Source organism: Dermacentor variabilis, chromosome 4 (genome assembly GCF_050947875.1).
Source record: "Dermacentor variabilis isolate Ectoservices chromosome 4, ASM5094787v1, whole genome shotgun sequence".
Taxonomy (NCBI): domain Eukaryota; kingdom Metazoa; phylum Arthropoda; class Arachnida; order Ixodida; family Ixodidae; genus Dermacentor; species Dermacentor variabilis.
This window is the reverse complement of record NC_134571.1, coordinates 103,376,457-103,398,126: the sequence shown is the minus strand read 5'-3', so window position 1 is coordinate 103,398,126 and position 21,670 is coordinate 103,376,457.

Genomic DNA, 21,670 nt, shown 5'->3' with positions numbered 1-21,670 from the left:
CAGAGCGAGGCTCAATGCGACCAGCGTCGAGTAGTCCGCCTGGTCTTTGAGGTCGTGAAAACCCACCGTCCTCAACGCGCGGGCACTGCTTCGTTCTCCCCACCCCTACCTGCGTGTAGGGTAAGAGGCGGGCACCCCAGCTCGGTAGAATAATAAAGTTTTCAATCAATAAATTGTCAGCCAGTTAAGGTTCTTGGCAGCGGGCGAGGTGGCCTTGGTTGCCCTCTGTCTTGATTTTTTTTTCTTTTTGCTTGCCGCAAGATGATACTTTGTTCGATGTAAACAGCCTATGTCAAATACTCCTCATAGATATGGCCTTGGACTATGGGTAGCATTTGGGAGACGGCCTGCGATAAGATAGCGCGATGCAAGCTACGACCAATATTAACTGACTAAAGAAATCATCCACACGCAAAGCTGCAAAATTAATAACCCTCGTTTTCATGGTTATCGGTCTCTTGTCTAATTGCACTTGACAACATATTCTAGATATTCTAGGAGGAATGATACTTTAGTACCATTCATTTAGTATTTTTAGTATCACCTGTTACGTTTCCTGTTTATTTACCGAAAATGTCAGTGAATACCCCTCCCCCCTTTTTTTTTGCTTGACTGTCACATTGTTCCGTTAGGTAGCATAGAATCTGTAATTCGTACTATGCCTCATTTATGATTCCGAAGTAGAAACGGATGAATGCGACCACCATCGATTTCTACTCCGCCTGAAATTAAATTGAATTAAATAATGGGGTTTTACGCGCCAAAACCACTCATTATGAGACACGCCGTAGTGGAGGACTCCGGAAATTTCGACCACCTGGGGTTCTTTAACGTGCACCTAAATCTCAGTACACGGGTGTTTTCGCATTTCGCCTCCATGCAAATGCGGCTGCCGTGGCCGTGATTCAATCCTGCGACCTTGTGCTCAGCAGTCGAACACCATATCCACTGAGCAACCACGGCGGGTAACTCCGCCTTGTTTTGTGCCATGGTGGTTGTATAATGTGTAGAAACTCGTACTTATATTTCTTTATTTTGTACTTGCTATGTTCAGACTCACTCATTTCTTTCTCTTATTCTTTTCTTGCGGGCACATAATTTAAACTAGAAGATATTCTGCAATAATAAAGTAAAATTCCATTAAAGGGGCCCTGAACCACTTTTTATCGAAGTGGAGAAAGACATTTGAAGTGAAGATGGCTATCTGAGAACCGCTTTGCCGCAAAAAGTACTTCAATGCGTTCAGCAGAAGCGGAGTTATCGGCAATCAAACACGGCCTCAGCTGTGCTCCCGTTCCTCCTCCAATGCCTTGCACTGCGAAGGCTACGGCGGAAACGTAACCGTGGCGCGCTGTTCAAGTTTCCGATTTGGTGCCTATGCCGCGCTAAACGTAAGCCAAACGCGGCTGTCCTCAGAGAGCTGCAGTGCGCTTAGCCACTGGACTCGTGGCGGGACGCGTCGGTCGCGGTGTAGCCGAGCTCAGAGACCAATAGCAGCCGCGTATTGGTGGTGGTGGTGATAAACTTTATTGAAAGGGGGAAGGGTAAAGGGGGACGTGGCTGAGGGATTGGGCTCAAGTAAGGCCGTGGGCCTGCTTGGCCTTCTCCGCCCAGTCTACTAGTTCAAGCTGTCGGTTTACGTCCCTGGAACTGAGCCAGGCTGTCCAGTCAGTCTCGCTGCTGACGGGGGGATGAGAAAACGGGAGCGAGGTGCATTCCCACAACTCGCTCAACTCGAGCGTCTCTCTGAAACGAGAACCGGAAGACAGATACTGCGGGACCTTGGCCTCGAGCCGAGGGAAGGCAAGCAGCAGAAAGACGTACCTATACCGGATAGCATCAACAGAAAGCTCAGGGTCTACCCGATCCCGAGGAACGTGAACCCCGAGCACAAGGAGCGGAGGTTGGCGAGGGCCAGGGCTCTCGTGGACTTCCACGTCAGAGAAGAAGGCGCCGTCTACGTGGACGCGGCGGAGTATCGAGGGAGCAGCGACGCATGCGCGGCGGTGGTTGTCGGGGCATCGACGGGTGCAACAAAGACCGCGGCGAGCGTCCGGACTCGAGAAGCGCAACGGGCGGAGGAGGTGGCCACTGCCTTGGCCGTCTCCGACCCCGGATGCACTACAATGTTGTGTGACTCTACAACGGCAGTGAAGAACTACGCCAAGGGTAGGGTATGTAGTGAGGCCGCGCGCATACTGCGCAAGGCCGAAGACATCGCACGCAAAAGCGCTGTGGTGATCGAGTGGTTTCCGGCCCATATGGGCAGCGACGTGTCGGAACGCGGGAACGTGAACTACAACGAGACGGCCAACTCGGCCGCGCGATGACTAACCAACCGCGCAGCTGCAAGCACGGCCGACTCGGAGTGTTGGTCGCGATGCAGTGCCAACAAGATGACCACCTTCAACGAAATAATGAAGTGGTACAGACTGAACAGACAGACTATGCCGCCACCTGACCCGGGGCTTACCCGGAAGGAGGCAGTGTTATACAGAGAGTTACAGACGGGGTCCCTGTTCACCCCGGGGCTAGCTAAGCACGTGTGTCCGAGCGGGTACGCGAGTGACGTGTGTAGACTGTGCGCGAAGGAGAGAGCCACCGCGGCTCACACCCTTTGGGGCTGTAGCGTAAATTCGCGAGGAGCCAGCGAGAAGACGACGATCCTGCCGCAGCTAGAGGCTGCAACAAGGAGCTATGATCAAGAGACACAACTCAAGGCCGTCCAGCAGGTCTCGACAGCTCTAGAGAGGCAGCGACCGTGCGAAACCGAGAAGAAGGGGGGCAGCACTCCCAGGAAGGGGGCGGCGGCCCTCTCGGACCCGCGGAAGTAGCGAGGGACCAAGACTTCGAGGAGCACAACGCACGAGACTGACGTAGTGGCCGCGTCGCGGTAAAAGCTTGTACTCCCTGCGGGGAGGGAGCCTAACCAATTCTGCAGGCATTTTCAATAAAGTTGTTCTCCCTCTCTCTCATTTCCACATTATGTGTGTGAGTGTTCCTGTTTCTGAACCGAGCCTACATTGGTCGCTTTCCTTGCCCCCTGTGATTTTGTTAATGTACTTTGGGTGTGGGTATGTGTTTGTCTGAAGTCGCCGAAACACGACCGCTTGCGTTTTATGTGCTTTATGACGAAATAGAGCACACAGAAAAGAGCGAGGATCATGGAGTTTTTTAAACGAGAGAGTTTGAGAGAAAGGTACCTTCGCGCTCCGCTTGCGAGCTCCACGGACCGCGTACGACAGCAGAACTTGGCTGAGATGTTCACAACAGCGCATGCTACCCGCGGACTATGTTATTTCGCCAAGCCCCAGGGGTGGTTCAGGGCCTCTTTAACTTGTCTCCTCTAACATTGCTGCTTCGAGCTTTTCCCGTCACTGTGGCTGATCAGTATTTCGTCCGACGTCCTCATTGCGGCCTTCCAAGTTCGATAAATCTCCCTGAGTCACTCAACTCCTGACCATTCCTCATAAGTGGGCATGCGGTATAGTTTGAGGTAGCTATCATCAGCTTTATAATTTTAACATACGGGGACGTCCTTATTTCGCCTAAAGTGTCGGAAAAAAGATTTTGCGCTTATCGCTGGATTGCTTTTACTTATATTTCCCAGAACAGTCGCATTTCGGAGTCTACTTCATTCAGTGTAGCACTAGGCACATTTAATTGCCTGGTTATTAAATAGAATTAAATGCTGCGTTCATTTATAAGAATGCAAGCTGCCGTCACGGTGGCGCTAGCATAAACTTGTGTCGGCACCTGCCGGCCGCTGCAGGTGGTTCTGTTGAGTGAGGCTTCCAAAGTGTTGTTCGCGCCTCTGAAAGACACAGCAACCTTCCCTGAACTACTGATTGCTGTATAGCTGTCGGCAGGCGCCGACACACGTTTATACTAGCGCCATCGCGGCTACAGGTTCGCTTCGCATAAAAATAGGCAGCTTTTCATCTTATTTCTTAAAAACCAGATAATTAACTGTGCCAAGTGTTACAATGAATGACTGGGACTCCATAATTGCGATCTTCCTGCGAAATGTGGACAAAAATAACAGAGTACAGTAAGCGAAACATCTTTTCTTAACATTTTAAGAGAAATATGCACGTCTCTCTACATATTCTTCCCTAGCGATAACTCTCTTCGAAATAATTTAGTGTACTGCCAGGTCATCCATCCAGCGAGGTGGGCTACGCGCAAACGCCGGCGATCGGCTCTTGCCACGAGAACTGGGAAAAGTGGCAGAAGAAAACGATAAACACATAAAGATCCTATCCTGCAGGTCCGTTGGCCATTCGAAATTTTGTTCGGTGCCGTTGTGTCACTGTTGTGCTTGGTTATCCATCGACGCCACTGCAGTGATCATGGATGCCGAACTGCAGACGAGGGTCAACCTTCCCGTGGTGCTCATTAACCGCGAGGGCCTCTACGTTATCATCGCGGTGCTCGGCGTCTCGATCCTGGGGTGTGCGGCCGTGCTGACGTACTCCTTCAGCAACTACACTAAGTTGAAGCGGAACGCCGAAGACGTGCGTGGCTACATCGCCTCCAGGGTCAAGCCGGCCGACCGGCTCAGCGGTGCCAAGCAGGTTGCCGATGGTGCTCCCGGGGTCACCTCGGCTGACGATCGCTTGGCCACCGCGAAGGCCATGATCCCGGCGGCAGCAGCGAGTAACCACGAGGCGGACACGGGACTGCTCACCTCAGTCGGCCTTTCTGAAGGCCGCAATATCAACGATACCTTCGCTGTAATAGCCAGGCAAGAAATATCCGCAGGTGGCCTGGATTCGCGGCCTTCGGACACTGTTCAAGGCGGTGATAGCACCAACGTCACGGCTGCAACGGCTGCAACCAGTGCCCTGAGCGTTACCAACCAAGGGTAAGCGCACCTTCTTATACGAGGCGCGCACTTCGGGCCTGACTTGGACATTTGCTTTAGTTCATTTACTACACTAGTTCAAAATAAATGTATAACCTAATGCACGTGCCTATTGCTTTGATCATTTTTTTTTCATCACAAAGGCGACGTACACGTGATCCATAGCACCCAGGGCTGACAGTTACCCAATATCGCACTACAGTTCAACGTAAAACAAGAGTTGTGCAAAAGAAGATGGAGGCTTGAAGTGAACAACTGCGCTAGAACAACGAACGTCGCTGAAGCCAGCGCTTCATCAAAGCAGCTTGTTTTCGTCAGGGTGGCAAGTGCTTTTGTTGGCAGCGTTTTTATGTAGGCGTAGCTCACTTTCCCCCACCCTCAATAGCGAAAGAGGAGAATCAGTAGGTGTGCTGAGACGCACTTCAAGGTTGGTCGATGATTACATCATCGTCTAGAAGGTGCATATAGCGTATAGTGAACAACCCAGCATTGGAAATGTATTAGCGTAATCCTCTGGAGGCGAGGACCAGCCCTTTGGAGGCAAAAACCAAATCTCATTGATAATTCAATAAATTTATTTCTATTTTGCTGGGGTTTTACGTGCTACAACCACGATCTGATTATTAGGCATGCCGTAGTGGGCGACTCCGGAATAATTTCTACCTGGTTGGGTTGTTTAACCTGGCCCCAATGTACAGTACACGGGTTTTTTCTATTTCGCCCCCACCATACCTGCTAAGCCACTGCGGCGGGTAGTCTTGTTATCCCCCAGTAAAGTACGAGCCCATAGCTGTTCATTTTTATTGGCCCTAAATAGTACAGAATGAACACGAAATTCCAGCACTTTAGTTATACAAAAAACATTGAACATTCAAGCAGCTTGGTATTGTAGCCATGTTCTGACAGAGGTGGTATAGAGGACTTGTAAGAGAACAGGTGTCAAAAATTATTCCACTTGTGGACGACTCTGAGATAGTGCACACGAAACAGCTCAAAGATTTCAGAGGTACTCACGATGTCCTTACCATCTACTTATGGTGATCTGTTACAGCTTTTCTTGCTGGTTTGTCACGAAACTCGCGTCACTGCAGAAAAATATTTTAAGGTCCATCAACTATGAGGTTGGTGCACTTTATATGCCTCTAGATGTTTACCATGCCTGTTATTTATGCTTAAAGATCTTAATTATGAAATAAATAAATGCGTAGATATTTTGTGGCTTCAGGTTTGCACAATAGAGTTACAGGAATGCAAGATATATATACGGTGTATTTGCAGACTGTTTTGTTTGGGGTTTGGGTTGGTTTATTCAGACGCGCACACGTATAGAAAATTGCATCATGGCAACCAGGTGATGAAACGGGCAAAGCGCGTTTCCATAAGCGGCCTACATCCCGGGTCATGAAGACGGAACAGTAGCGGGGTCCGCAGACAATCATGAAACAGTTAAATACAAATGCGTTGATGTACAGAAAAGTCCATCACACAGGTGAAAAAAACAAATGCATGCTGCTACTATATTACTAAACTAACATTGCGCGTATGGTTACAACTAACATCTAGTGAAATATGCATAAGTGAATGAAACAAACATTTCAAGCAATAGGTTAAAAGCACATGTACAGAAACCATAAAAACACTTCTTCAATCTGGGTCAACAAGCAACGGCACTTCTTTTATGAAATAAGGAACGCATCTGCTCAACTGTGCAATATCCATTAAACAAGTATAAGTATTCCATATTTCTACTATCTGATGGTGAAGTGATTGAATGCCATTATTTATCGTCGGTGAATCAAGACAAGCGAGGTCATGCGCAAGTAAATGTCACAATTGAGGTACATGCTACTGATTGAAGAAAGGTCTTGTTTAATATGGTGATAGATAAGAACTTGTAATTTTAATTTGTAACATTCAAAACAGAGACTAGGTTTCTGTGGCTACTTTGTCTTCTTGTTAGTAGCCTCAATTCATTTTCTTTCACAGTGATAATTTTTTGTGCGTCAGTCTTATCACACATACTCCATGTTAAGCTGCAGTAAGTTAGGTGCGAGTGAACAAGAGAAAAGTATAACTGCTTTGTGGCAGAATATGGAAGAACATGAGAATATGCAAAAACAAAAGCAATAAGTCTGAGCAAAAAAATTTGTGCGCGAGGCCATTTCCAAGATTGTTTTGTTTTGTTTGCCCTCTGTTAGTGGCTCGTCCCCATTATGGGAAATTGTCCAATATACAGATGTATTATTGTGGTCTCCGTCTGTGGGCGTCTTCTTCTTGTGTCACTCCATAACGATATCCACTCACCGTTACAAAGCTTGTCGCGATTGCACAGATCCCGTGGATTGTTCGCCGCAACGATCGATACGCAACCACCGCTACATGACGCTACAGCTGTGGCAGGGGCAAACTGGTCAGGTGGCGCTCTGTGCATCTAGGAAGAAGGCGTGGCTACGACTTGATAAGTCGACAGCACTTAAGATAATGGAGAAGTATGTTTCGGGCCACCTGAGCGCGTGTGTGTGCTATGCGCCCTGCCCAGGCCAATGCTAACCGCCCAGTTCCCGAGGGTGGTTGACGCAATGACCAAGCCTGTGGTAATACTTTCGGGAACCTGATTCCTGATCTCATGCAGTTCTTGTTTCAAAGGTAGAATTCATAACTACCATTTCGGTACTTATCCACAACGTTAGTTAAGCACGTTAGTTGGCACTAGCGGGGGACCTTTAAGCATACCGTTAGCGTTGTTGGCGGGGCTTGTGGGAACGAGTGAGCCAAATTAGAAGTGAACAAAACACACGCCCAATTAGTTGCAAAAAGTCCTTTGTACACAAAGACTGCGCAGCCCAACACAGGAACCTGCTAAAGCAGGTGTTACAGTGATGCGAAAAATAGCACAAAGAGGTCGCATCTGTAATTGTGTTTCACTTATATGACTCAAGACTGAGTTTTGATAAGCGACGTCTAGTATAGAGGCAGCGACTTCACAGAAGATACCATAGCAACGTTACAGCATGACCAAAAGCTTTCATCATATGAACAAGCGCTATCCCGTGACAAAAGATTCAAAACCTAAGCAAGGCTCTGAGATTTTATGTCGCACATAACCAGCAACGTTTACAGCTTGTGAGCTGTTAGCACGTAATTCACTGAGCACATGGCACTAGCTGTTATATTTAAAAAAGTCGTTAACAGTTTAAAGGGGACGTCTCGCCACAGACACTGTATGCGAACAACATGGAAATGTGTGTCCCTTTGAAAAGTATATGTTGTGCGACCACTATATACACAATTCTTGCAGCTGTGTCCTCGAAATAAAGTACGATGAGCATCGAATTTCGACGCGGGCGACATGACATCAAGCGTAAAGAAAGATAAGGGCTGATATTAAAAATTACACTGCAACACACTAGGCAACAAAAGCTTCTCACAGTTTCAATACCTTATAACACGGAAGGAAGTCAAGGTTTTAGAAATCATGGCAGTACAGGAATAGACTAATAAATAAAGTCAAGGCAAGCAAAAATGTGCGTAAAATATGGGTTTGGCGTCAGAAAAAGTCAGACACTTGGCACACGTTGCGAGGAACCATGGGCGTTCCGACGTCGCACTTGAACGCGCGGCCAAAGTCCGCTGTTGCGCGAACCGCAGCGTTGCAGCCTGGACCGCGCTCCACGCCGAGCTGCTGAGGTGCGACGCACCTGTTGTGGAAGCAAAACCCGACAGACTGTTTACCGTCGTTTTCGAAACGATTCATCGCTCGGAGCTTTTCCTCCGTTCCAAACAATAGACGCGGAGTCACCGTGGACGTGCATATATACGCTCTTTGCCATCGAGTTGAGTGCAGCATCGCCTCTTGCCTAAAGAAGATGCTACGCTTCTGAACAACTGCCGTTGATTGTCAATGAAAAGTAGAGACCACTTCTGTCGAAGGGTGGTGTTAGCAATCACTCTTTTGAGTCGAGCTGGAGGTTTTCAGTGGAGGAACGTTTTTGAGAAGCGTGAATTCATAAGCAGGAGTTGCAAGCAACAAGTATAGGCAAGTGCAGTAAATTACGACATCGAGAATCTTGCTCATCATATATTGGCTTGAAGCAAAGAGAAAAAGAGAAAAAGAACATCAGAAAATGGCGCTTGCAATGTACACCGCCATGCAGGACTTCGAAAATTTGCAAATATATCTGTCGTTTCTAGACTCACTAAACGGTGAATTACAAAAATTATGAATCGGTGTTTGAAGCGCGCTGTTATATTGTGGTGTTTCAGTACACGCAATAAGTACGCGTGGTTTTCGGTCAACGAGCTCAGTGTCAGCAGCTGAAACTCCGAGGATGGTTGCTAGAGCTAGTGCAGCCTCTCGCACTCCCATAATCAACGCGAAAATGTGCATCAGTTACAGTAGAAGGAATTAATGCTGGTATGGTCACTATGAATTCTTTCTGTTATAACCACAAGTGAAGCAGGTATTAGGGCATAATAAATCAAGCAAAATAGAGCAGATTAATTGCGTTTTGCTACGCTTTCTTTTTTCGTGTAGAGTTTCGACCACGGTAGCAAAACCACTGCCAACAGCACAGCGTAAGCTCTTTTTTTTTTTTGTCCCTGTGAAGTTTCACGGGGAATATTTCCTTAGCAACCTCTAAAAGCAATAACAAAAAGTCGTTAGGTTGATTTTCACTGCACATAACTCCATTGTTTGTGGATTCTGCATACTTCGCGACATTCAATTGACGTTTTCATCAGACGAGGTGGAAAGGCCTGCCAACCAGGGCTCGGCGAGCCTTTTCTGTTTTCTGGCTTGTACGAGGCACGAAGCGGTGCGCCTTGAATGTGCTGCCGTCGCGAGGCACGGAACGATTTGGAGATAACTCGTTTTGTGAAGTAGTCACGCGATGTCCACTTTACAACGCTGTCGAAGGGGAACCACTAAGTAGCATTTGGCTGCAGTAATAAATAGAGAAAGGAGAAGTTTCGGCTGCGCAAACATGCTGCCTGTAGCACTAGCCATGTGCAGTGCTCATGCACTGGTTTCGCTGCGTAATGTTCCGAATCGGCGGTGAGGGGCAGCGTCTGCAGATTGCCAGCGCCAAGTGGGAAACAAAATGTTTTAACCTTGTGATTGCTGGGCGCTGAAAGTAAAGATAAGATTTCTCATGCACGGCCACACTCAATCAAACCCCAAAACATCAAAGCGCCAATCGTGAGCCTACTTCCGTCAGCCACCGGTGTCGCTACCACGCATTTCAAATTTACTGCGTCAGAACCTCGTGAACGAGACCGATGTATGAGCGTTCATTGTATGGGCGATCGCGGTGGTTGATTTTACACCGCATGATGGCGCAAGCATTTATTTGCCCTGCAATGCAGCAGTATGCCCTGCAATGCAGCAGTACCGATTGGAGATCGCATACAAAAAAATGTGATGGCTCTTCGTGAGGACTAAATTTCCCTAAAACGGGTCCTTGCGTCGTAGAGGATGGAGAGCATATGAAGAGAAAAAATAGTGTTCACCACCCTGCAGCTTGTATGGCCCCATGCTACTGTTACTGATGTTACTACTACTTCTGTTACTACTGTACTGTACTGTTACTACTACTACTGTTACTACTGACCCCATGTTACTATAACCAAAAATGTCTTATTCAGGCGAGAAACTGCATACAACAAGCGAGGTAGCTGCGTAATGTATATGTAAAATACCAGTGCAGGCCGGCAAGTGTCAAAGTAAACAGCAGAATGACAACCACTCGATTGTAACCAGTTCGTATGTTTATTGAACAATTTATTTCTTCAGAACAGTAGCTTATGTTAAGTACAGGACAAATATTGCAATAAAGGCTAAGTGCTCTAGTTCTCTATGTGTAACTAAGGCTCGTGTATGGCCAATCCAATGCAACACCAAAACATCTAAGCGACACTAGTTATAGGATATTTACGTGAACCGGCGTCGTACTCACACATTTCAAGTCTACTATGCTGCGTCTACGTGATCCTCTTGTATGGCGTGGCTCAGCACAGCGATAACTACGGTTACTAAAATAACATTATACATAACCTTTCTGCTTCGGGAGTTGCCTCGTTACCCCGTAAAACAGTAATGTTCAAAAATATACTGTATAGAAAGAATGCGACAGATATTTTTGAAGAGTCATTTTTTTTTAATGGGTGAATTCGTCGTAGAGAACTGGATGAATAAGACCGAAAAAAAAACGGTTTTCATTGCCTGGCGACTTGTGCAGCTTCAATCGCGTTTGCACCGAGTGATAAATTTACCGATTTGGTTACCATCTTTCGGAGAAAAAGAACGCGGTCTAATGCTCTAGTAAGATCACGCATGGTCATGCCTCATGCTCGGTCCTTGTGCTATAGAACAAACAGATCTATAATCCGGCAGTTCTACTGTTTCCGATTATGGCGCCGTCCGTGGCCAGCCACTCGACCACAAGTGTGATTCGCCCTGTACGATATGCTGTTAATAATTAAAATTATTTCATTCCTGGGCGAAAACCGCCTCCGACAAGTGAGGAAGCCGCACAGATAACACTTTGAACGCGATCAATGTAAATACCACAACTTATTCCGTAGCACAACAGTACCCACGCTGGTACGATCGTCCCGTATGTTTTGTTACTGCTCATTGTTCTTAAACTACAGATTAGCTGCAGGGATATTCCTAAAATAACGACACATTCATGAAACAAATTTTGAGAAATACACAATTGATCTACGTGGCTGATTGCAGGCTCAAACGCGCCCGCACACAACACGCTGCGTGCTCTCCGACTGCCTTACCGGCCGCAAAATCTGCGGCCTCGCCAAGTTAAATCACGTCAGTACGTTTCACAGAACCGTGTCAAATTAGAAGACACCCCATCATCCTAAGCAGGACGCGCGACCGTAAAAACAACCGCCAGCCACTGCCGCTGAACGTATACCTGACATACTACGCGGATCGTTTACCCAAGCAAACATGGCGGCCGAAAACAGGCAATTCATATAGACGGCGCCACTGCGTACGCAATATGGTGGCACTCATTAAAAAGAGGTCTAGAGGGCGCTTCCGGCTTAAGACACTATATAATGCTTCGCTGCTTCCAAGCACGTCAGGCTTGGAAGACGACTCCTTATCTCTGCATCTTTCCCTATCACCAACCAGCATCGTTGCCCCACTTGCCAATTTTACTCCGCCTGCTCAAATTCTGTTTCCCTTGTTGGAACGCCACGTGAACAACAGGTAGAGGGACAAGACGTAAGCAAAGTAAGCAAGGAAACAATGGCGCATATCAGATAAGCGCGTACGTACATGTCATGATTTGCTCTTATTGATGTTCTTCATTCTTGGCCTATTCTGCAAACCAATACCGCGCTCTAAACTAAGCTGCGAGAAGAAAGCAACGTAACGGTGTGTACGAGCGCACCTGCTTCGACAGTACGTCAAGAAGAACAGTTGGTCCCCGCCGTGAAAGTGCTCCACACTATTGTCGTCCTTGATGGCAATCATAAATGCCTGTTTAGAATGCCGTCCACGGAGCTTCTTGTGGGATTCCTCCTCTACTTTGAGCGCCTTCCAGGCGAATCCCATAGCCAAGGCGTCACGCACGTTCACCATGAATTCTGCACTGCAGTTGAGATAGTCGGCCCGATAAAAAATGTCGCGCACATCTGCCAAGGACTCCGGAGCGATGTCGGTATCGAAGTCCGTTGCCTGCGTTCGTGAATGCACCGAAGAGGTATGCAATGCTTGTACGCAATGTTTGTGTGACGCACCTTACTGCAGTTAAACTGCAAATGGCCACGGTGGTTGACAACCAAATAGCTAAGACATGACACGTGCGCGCGCGCGCGTGTGTGTGTGTGAGGGGGGGGGAGGAAGGTGCGCGCACGCACGCCGGTACAATGCGTCCAGCTTGAACGATAGACCCGATGGAACAATGTTTCCGTGTGAGCGTGTATTACGACAACGAGAAAACGACGGTCGTTGTCGGGCATGTCGACGACTGCGACAAATGTGCCGACAAGGGCACATTTGTCGTGTTTGTTGAAGGAAACGTGTTCCTTCTTCGGCAGGAACACGTTTCCCGCTCGCGTCAGTGCCGTGCTAGAAACGTGTGCGCGCAGGTGCTCTTATTGTCTCAAAGTGGTACATGGCATGATGCAAGTATGTACGAGTTTGATGACGTAATACAATAGGAAAATGTTCGCTTAATAGGTAAGAGCGACGGCATGAGGTGCAGGGAGTCCTTGGTTCAATTTGCTCGACCGGGCACATATTTTACTTATTCGGAAGTTTCTGGATGACGCCAAAGCGACCACGAGAGCAAAGTGGCTGGAATAGGCAGAGACTGCTCCGCAATAAAAACCGTTGCGTGAGTTTTGCCGTCGTCTTCCGTTGGTGTCGTGTGCTTTGTGTTTAGCTGCTTGCTATAATCCATCAGGCAAAACCTAATTAGAAAGACACGTCTTTTGCGACCTTCATTATGGAAAAACATCGCGCACACACAGAGAAATTGTCCCTGGCGTATAATGCTGTCTAAAAATAGGAAAGACAGTGGCTGCTTAACCAAAGGCTGTTACAAGGCCACTCATTGGACTTTTTATGGTATCGTCGGCACATCGAATCGCTGCAAACAGAGCAGCATTGTTCTGTTGACCTTGTGTGCCAGCACAAGCGCCACAAGAAAGGCTCATTACCTCTAGTGTATGCAATTAATGGCAACTTTTCTTGCTTAGTTTGGAGAATTCCAAACTTTTTGAGTATACAATAAATAATAGGTAAAGCGAAGTCTATGACAAAGGAAGTAGTTCAGCTTCTACACTTGCATTCCGATCTTTCAATTGTCCGCTCCGAGACTAAGTGGGGGAAGCAGCTGCAACTAGGTAGGACTAACTCGACGTGTCGGCAGTGAGATCAGAAGGACAGCTAAACTCTTCTGCTGCAGCATAATAATAACTGTGGTCAAATATATTGTCGTGCGTCTGCATGCAGTACAAATGAATGAATCTGATAAAAATGTAATAATATGATAATAATGGTAATGTGAATTTCACATTAATGTGATAGTAAAGAGGTATATGGCCTACACTGCTATTGATGTAGATTACGAGCTAAAATAAAGAAAGGAATGGGGCGTTCATGCCCAAATGCCAAAGAATTTCCCCAAGACGCCCAATAACTTTCGAGATCCTTCCGGTCACGCCATTATTTACAGCCTACGTTACGGTGCGTCAATTTATGACGTGAGTGTAATTATATCATTACAAACTTACGACGCATGCATAAACTTATAAGCACTAGTTGAGCGTTTCCTATAATTCAAACCAGATATGTTCTATAAAATGAATGTGCTTTTTCACGCCTGCTGTGCCACCACTCTGCAGACAGGGCTAAAGGATGTCATTTTAACGCGATAGCGTTAAGGAGCTCGTGTTGCAGAAATGCCGGTGTCGTCGGCGTCGGTGTCGGCGTCGGCGTCCGCGGCGTTGGCCGTGAGCGATAAATCACGGCAGGCACTTCATAAATAAAAAGCAACTTCCAAGATGGGCTGGGTGGGAATCGAACCAGGGTCTCCGGAGTGTGAGACGGAGACGTTACCACTGAGCCACGAGTTTTTTTTTCTTTATTGCACTGAGCCACGAGTTCGATGCTTCAAACCGGTACAAAAGCGCCTCTAGTGAACGCGGTGTTGCCTTAGAAACGAGCTGTTTCTAAGGCTCAGGCGTGCGTCGCTTGCTAAGGCGCACATTTCGTTGTCGCACCGAACGCTGCGTTGCTCGACGCTCACCGCGTCCGATGCGGGGCGCGTAGTCGCTGCGCCGTAGCCCATTGTCTTACACCCCTTGGCGGGTCGACGGGAACGCTATCGCGTTCCACTCTTGAAGGCGAAGCTTAAGCGTCCTCCAATTTTTTTTTATACATGCTCAAAGAAAGCAACAGACACCGGTGGCCTCGTCTGTGCACTCACCGGTAGCTCGAACATCTGCAGCACACTGAGCACGAAGGCTGATCCAAGACCGCCGAAGTTGGCCGCGCGCCGGGCGCCGCTCTTGGGATGATAGAGCAGGCTGCGCAGAGCCGCGTGAGACACGCGCAGGCGGTTGTTCCACGGCTCGTAACGGAGGGCCTCGAATTGGATGTTCCTGCCACAGCAGCTGCATGCGTTCACGCTGATCGGGAGACAAATCCCAGAATTTCTTGCTGACCTGCCACCAGTAGTCCATGAGCAGGGGGCGTAGAGTTGAGTTCGTGACTGTCGATGGCGCCTCCACTGTGCTGCCTTCGGACTCGGCACTTTGTATGCAAGCACTGCAGAAGCCAGCGTACAAGGCCGAAAGCGTAGCGTTGGATTCGTCTGCGTCGGTCGGCCACACTACAACCTGTGGCGCAGCAATAAAGAAAGAAGGACGCTAACCTGTAGCGCAGTGAAACGACACAGTAGAGCCGAATGATATTGTAATGCACTGGAGGATACAGCGAATTGGCTTTGTCACGTACGCAGCTTCGCTATAATGATCAAGCACCAACTGCCCAAGTGTGGCTGTTGGAAGCGCTAACAACAACGAACTCCTCGTACAGAGTGAAGTGCGGTCGCTCAAGCCCTGAGTAATAGCACTTGGCCGAAGAAGACCGATGCGGCAAATGCGCACGTTAAGAAACTCCCCAAAAAAACTGTGTTCATGGAAATTCAAAATTCCAAATTTGTGAGGCCACGAGTACGTAGCCCGGAAACACAGCCTTTTCTGGTCCCAGGCTCCACAGTACAGACTTCCGCAATGTGCATCATCACCAAACAGCGGTAGCGCTTACACTACGCGTAGTCTTAAGCATAGTCACATAGTCACATAGTGCCTATTTTATTGGGCAATGTGGGACATAAGCCAATCTGAACCATCTACAAACTGTTCTACCGACAGATTTAGAATGGCGTTTGTCGCCTTGCGTACATGAAGCGCGAGCATCTCTGCTGAATATTACGGTGCGCGTCCTTTCAAAACATTATAGTCCAAGGTGCGGGAACGCAAACGTAAGAGACGTTAGAAAAGAGGGCGCCGTCCAGTGCCTCGTGCAAAACATATCCAGGCCAAGACAATCCATTAGCAACCATCCTGTCGTTTCTATGCGGACGCGTCTTGTTAGGCCTACGGACTTTGGAATCGCCGAGCGATCTCAGACATTTGACGCTGTATATGTGCTCATAACCAAGGTTTCAGGTGAGTTTAGGGGAAGCGAAAGCTCAATTCAATAGTTACTAGCGATAAGCAAGAGCGTAGTCACGACTAGAATTCACAATGAAGCGGGAGCCATGGGTGGCCGCCATGTTGGACAATGCTATTTCCAAGCGTGTTGAAACATTCCGAACGTTAAACACCAAATAACACACGTTATTATAGCACACGTAACCTATAAAATGTTCAGAAAACCAATAACGTACTAAGCCTGTGCAGGAAGGAAAACGCTGTCTCTTTACGTACGTAATGTGCTTATGTTGGGCTGTAAGCGCTTCTACTTTCTGTCCTCCGTCCGCTGTTGCGCTGTTATTATAATGTAAACGCTATTACAAAACTCGTGGTGGTAATGGTTGCTCGCGGGATACGTTTCAATAGCGCACCGAAAGTACTTTATTTTTTGCTCTCACTTAGCACGAAGCTGTGAAGAGACGTTGAAGGTTTGACAAAGGAGCACATTCATGTTCTTTTATTTGTTGCACACAACAATATCGTGCAGAAAACGTGACAATCACGAACATCTCCCATAGGTAAGCATTGCCGCCTCTCAGGCGACAGACCTTAGATAAGAAAGTGGTGATGTCGTTTCAAAAGAAGGGATATTATCAGCCCTTCCTGCAAGGCGCGCTGTGCATACATTAAGAGTATATGTTTCACTGTTCGTGTGGGTTATATTCTGTCCCCACTTATCTACTAATGGCTGTTTACTTTGGTCGTGCATACCTCGAGGTCCTGCAGCATTCTTGAGGCGTTGTCTTTGGCTTCTGCGCTCAGCCAAGGCGCCTTAGCGGCAGCGCTTGCCAGCAGCGTGAGAATGTTCATGAAGAAAACCGTCACCTCTTGCCGCGACTTATGGTCGAAGAGCTTCAGTGCGCTCTCCGAAGCCATCAGCAGGCCGAACCTATCTGCCATTATTCGATAGCACTCCAACTTTACCTCACTCCGAGCGGCCTGCAAATGGGTGGAGAAGAAAAACAAAACTTTTCTCAAATAAAAAAAAGTTAACCAAATTTTTATTCTTACTATATGAAAAGCATTAGAGCGAACGCTATGTGCGTTGAAAAGTTCGTGCGCGTGCGCGTGCGTAAATATTTGTATGTGTTGTGTGCGCGTGTGCTTGTGTTTTTGTTTGTGCGTGTGTATTTCTGGGTGGACGTGTGTACTTTCTTTTTTCAGATTCTTACCTCGCAAAATTTTCAGACCAGCAGAGGCATTTGTAGTTGGCCAAAAAAAGATGACGGGCCTCAGGTTCGACGAAAAGCATGAATTTATGGTGTCGCAAGGGGAAGAAGCTTCTACTTTAATGAGTCGCTCTGCAGCTCACAAAGGTTTCTGCATACTGAAACTTTTAAATTGCCGCCATGTGCACAGGCTGCGAAAGCAATTTTTTTTTTGTGCAAACACAAAGTCCCTTGAACTTTTGAGGTTGACTGCACTCTACAAGAGACATCATTTGATTAGTATTTACCTTGTCGCAGCCGCTTTAGATCGAGCGCAATGCAAGCTCTCTGATAGTGCATAAAACATTTTTAACAGCACAACCGTCGAAGGACTCTACTACAGTCCGTTCGTTACCGCGGGGGAACTCGTTACCCCCGCTTTCGTTGCCCGGGAACAACATAGAATGCATTATATCTGTCCTTTTACACCACTATAGGAGGTCTAAATTGAGGACACTATAGAGAAATCCCGGCCGTGTAAATCGATAAAGTGATACAGAAGTGACAATGAGAACAAGTAACAGTTCTTGGAAATAATTGTGCATAGAGATACCATTGCCTATATCCTACATCTGTGCAGCACCTTTGAATGTAATCGCTAGAGCAGCTTGCATCTGTAAAAACCTAGCAGGACTATCGCGCAAGCGAATGAGTGTTCTCTGTAGCTACTATTGGCATCTATGACATTGCGTTCACCATGCAAAGCCTCTGCTACAGAAAACATCTACCTGGCAGCTCCGTTGATGGTATACTCGCTTCTGCCATCCAACAGCAATCATACTACTAGAGATGCTGGTTTCTTTAGGTGCACTTAACACATATAGAAGGCCTACAAAGAATTCTAATCGACGACTTCGAAACTGTACACAGCGGGTAAGCTGTCTGATAATGCTTCTTGTGATACGAGTAACAGACTTGATGCCTATTCTATTTCGCTATGTCCTGAGTGCATTATTGAACTTCTGTGCGCGGGTTATCTATGAAGTATTCATAGTAAAAATTGTCCGCATCCCACTCACTGTTAGAATCGACGTTATTCGAGGCATTTTGCAAGCAGCTGACTATGTATTACAGTTAGGGGTTCCGCAAAGTGTTACCAGGCTGGCAAATGTGTTTGTGTAAATCCAGCACTCGTGTTTGTGACGCGAGCGCACTGAACTAGAACTATAACGTGAGTACGTGTGTGTGATGATAGCAGCAAGACGACGACGAGGGTAACGATGATTGCACGATTCCTACGAACTACCAAATTGATCCGAACGATTGACATGGACGTGCGAGATGGGTAAGAAACGCAGAGACTAAAGGCTCACTGATAACAGCCCGTGGTAGCACTTAGAGGACGCGAATAGGTCACGTCATGGTAATACGGCGACACCGTAGCACAACCTAAAGCCGGTGGCCGGGCCAGTGCCATAATTTTATTGATGCAGCGCTTTCGTACTTGGCGCTAGTGCACCAGTAAAGAGCACGCCTTGATGGTTAAGTAGACTGCCAACGACAAGAAGGGCCGTGAAAGTCCAGTAGGAGTTTTGAGAGGAACGAGGACGCGGCGCGTTGCTGTCCAGCACCCGGAACTCAACCCTGCTGGAAAACTCCCTCTTCAATTGCTGTTTGAACGTATAACAACCACAACCTGGTACTCTGATGCCGAAGTTGGAACGACGATGCAGCGAACATCACGGCATCCCAAACTCGAGCATATTGTCATCAACACAAGCTAGAAGACAACCTGTTCAACTTAGTCGGCGTGTTTTTGTCATGTCGTGCTAATTCTTGTTATGTATGATATATGATATTGTCGGGAATGATCTCATGGCTTGACATACAGACCATGGCATTCGTGGCAGTCATTTTATGACATACATGGCACGATATATCACTAATTTCAGACATGCATGTCATTTCACGCCTATACAGAATATATCCAACAGGTGCATGTCATGTCATTTAATACATTACAGTCGTCTCATTTATGACATTCATGTCACGATTTTCATGGCATGTCATTCACGTCATTACATGATTGTCATTCATGTCAGTTCCATTTTCTAACAAGGGATATATCGGAGTAACCGTGACATTAATTAGGTGACATGACATACATCAGATGAACGACATGACATGCATGATATGAAGTGACTGTCATGAATGACGTAAATGAGATGATGACGTCGTGGTCATTTCATTAACTGGGTATGTATTAAGATATATGTGGCGAAACATGATCGCACGACATGGCAAGTATGACATGAAATGACATGCGCTTGCATGTCTTGTCATTATAGTCATGTCATGCAATTCATGGCATGTTATATCACGTCATTCATATCAGGCCACGCACGCATGTCATGTCATTCATATCCAGATATATAATGAGTTAAGAAAATGACCACGACAGCATCATGTCATTCATACTATTTGTGTCACGACATACAAGTCATGACAAGCTTGTGATCACATGGATGCCATGGTATACGAGCATGTACGTCTCGTCATTCATGTCACTACACTTATATCATGTCATCTCTTTCATGTCAGGTCGCGCATGCATTTCATTCATATCCTCATGTATACTGAGGTAAAGAAACTACCATCACACCATCATACCATTCATGGCAATGATGCAAGGACATACATGCTATCACAAATGCGTCATGTCATTGATCTCATGACATGCAATTCATGTTATATATGCATGCTTGTCATGCCGCCTGATGCCTGTTCTGATATATATCCAGTTGAAGAAACGACACGACGACATCACAACGTAGGAGGCTCTAGATTTAGATAGATAGATAGATAGATAGATAGATAGATAGATAGATAGATAGATAGATAGATAGATAGATAGATAGATAGATAGATAGATAGATAGATAGATAGATAGATAGATAGATAGATAGATAGATAGATAGATAGATAGATAGATAGATAGATAGATAGATAGATAGATAGAAACGCCTTACGCTCGCAAATAATGATTTGCATTAAAATAAACATTTGCGGACGCAACTTGTACTCTGCGTTCATTTTCGGCCTCACTGCTCAAGCGTCCTGCCATTCTCAAGTGTGTATTTGAAACAGTAGGCTCAAATGACTTTTTTTTTCAACACGGCCAAGAAATTGCTTTGTGCAATAAACCAGTTAATTTAGAGAGTGTCAGTTGTTTAACGCATTAGTTTTGCTGCAGCTTTTCTGCTGATGCAAGCGTCACACGTCAATATTCCATAAAAAGGTATCTGTTCGTGCTTTCATTGTAGTTGGTATGTAAGGCGTTCATACCAAACTTGGTTTCAACTCATCTTGTGTATATTGTAGGACCATAAAGATGTAAGATAATTACCAGGAAAAGCAGTAAGCTAAGACATTATTCTATTACGTGGTTCAGGAGTGTTGATAGGTATATTACACAGTGTTCTAAATGCATAGCAGAACATCGTTTGCCAATCCGATGTCAGTAATTATCCGCTTGTTTATTTATGTATTTATCTTGAGGGGATACTGCCAGTCTCATCAGAGACCGCAGCAGGGATGACACATAAAGTGTGTGTTCATACATATTGATTATACATTGTGAAACATATTAATATACAGTCGTATTAGAACTTTAAAAATTAATTTTTTATATTTACAAAGCTGAACATATCAATTTATATGCGGTTTATAGTTCTAAAAAGAAAATAGTGCATGACACAGAGAAACAATTTTTTTAAAAATCGTATCATACAAGGTAAAAACATGAATGTTGGTACAAAACAAGCTGAGAAAATAAAAGCAAGAAATAATTAAAATACGGTACATCTGTGCACTATCAAAAGAAAACACAATTGGTTATAAGTGAAAAACTAAATTAGTGGTTCGACGATGGTCAGGCTACCTTAAAGTGAGAAACTTATTTTCGCTCATCGCAATAAACTTGCTCAATGATTATTTGTTAGTAAGAGTGGGTTTAAGTGAGTTCCAGTCTCCAATTGCGTAAGCGAAAAAAGGAATATTTGATACAGTTAATGTCAAAGTATTCGGTTAGCAAGTGAGAACACTTATGTGTTGGCCTCGCTTACGAGTAAGATACAAATGTGGAGGCGTCAATGTTTATTACGTTATGAAGTAGCCGGAACATCAGTTTTAGTCGTGCTAGTTTTGTTCTGTTTTGTAGAGTAAAGCTACCGGTGTGATCAAGTAGACCTGATCGTGAGTATGCAAGTTTATATTTATTGAAAGTAAACCTTACAGCTTTTGATTGTACTGCTTCTACTTTGCTCACATGTTGCTGCGTAAAGAGAAACCAGAGAGACATAGCGTATTCTAACACAGGTCGGATGCCTCCTGTATAAGCTGTTAGTCTGGCACTTGGCGGTGC